Raw genomic sequence first — 1,276 nt, 5'->3', positions numbered from 1 at the left:
TGTTCTCAAGCCTAGTAGGTGGAGAACAAATATCTGGCTTTGTTACAAGGCAGCTCTGTGCATCTGATTCATTGGTAGGACATATGAGGATTTAAAAATCATTCTCCCTGTTGAGCTCCCAGCCTTGCTGTGATCTTAAGGAATTTGGTGCTGAAATTGTGGGAGAGCTACAACAGACAACATAACTTCAGCTATTAAAATCCAATTTAAAAAGTATTTTACATAGTCAAAAGGGAAAATGTAGAAGACTGTTCACCTTTAAGCATGAAACAAAGTCTTATTCTAGTGAAAAAGAGGAAGTTTTGGGGAAGTATTACTTAATAGGACATTTTGAAATTGAAGCAATGCTTTATTTCAGAGAAGAAAATGAAGGTTGAAAAGTTAAAAAAATGATACATGGTTTAGCATCAACTGAAGACAAACATATTATCTATTACTAACAGAAGATAAAAGTTACAACACAATTATCAACACTTGCAATGTAATTTAAAACAAGTTTTATGCCCCAAATGCTAAAAGGTGGGTCCTATACATCACAGGGCACATACAAGTTCATGTAAAGACAAAGCACCGATTAAATGATTTAATTCTCTCATCTACTGCCCATTAAATAGAGAAATCTGGGACATCTTTTCACATAGACTGATTTTTAAACCTTGACCAGCACTCTGGGATCTTGGACAAAGAAGTAGAAAAAAATCAGTATTTGCTCAGGATCAAGATTGCTGAAGAAAACTGGAAGGGTAGAAGTGAAGGGGGAGGGAGAGGGAGGGGAGGAACTTGCCCCAAGTCCCTTGTTCACCTACTACTTCTGATTTTGTAGTGATCTCCTGGCTGTGTTCAGTAGTGATTGCACACTGACACTACTGATAGTTTTTGTGTTTTGGTCTCAAAGCTTTTGTCCTTTCATTGTCTCTCTGTGAGTTTCTGTCCATATGAAGGTCTTGCACAACATATCTCTATCATCAACCCCTTGGGGTACTAGTTAAGCTCAGTCATCCCTGGGGGCGCCTAGGCAAATGGCAAGAACAGAAGCATTACCGAGCAGTCCTGTGTGTGCGTGTTGGTAGTACAGCCCTGACCTTGCAGGGACCTTTTTCCGATTGTCCTCTGTTGGGCGGGTGGGTGCTGTACAGGGAGGGGATCAAACCCAGTGGCAACAACCAAGCTGCTAAATTGCTGAGCTGGTTTTAATTGAAGGAGGTTTTAAGGCAGGTAGGCAACATCCTGTTGTTCGGGTGCTCCTCTCTCTTTTTTGAACTGGGAGTCAGGTGGC

This window comes from Myotis myotis, unplaced genomic scaffold, assembly GCF_014108235.1.
Source record: "Myotis myotis isolate mMyoMyo1 unplaced genomic scaffold, mMyoMyo1.p scaffold_m19_p_4, whole genome shotgun sequence".
In the NCBI taxonomy this organism is placed as follows: domain Eukaryota; kingdom Metazoa; phylum Chordata; class Mammalia; order Chiroptera; family Vespertilionidae; genus Myotis; species Myotis myotis.
Note: the sequence above shows the minus strand (reverse complement) of the source record.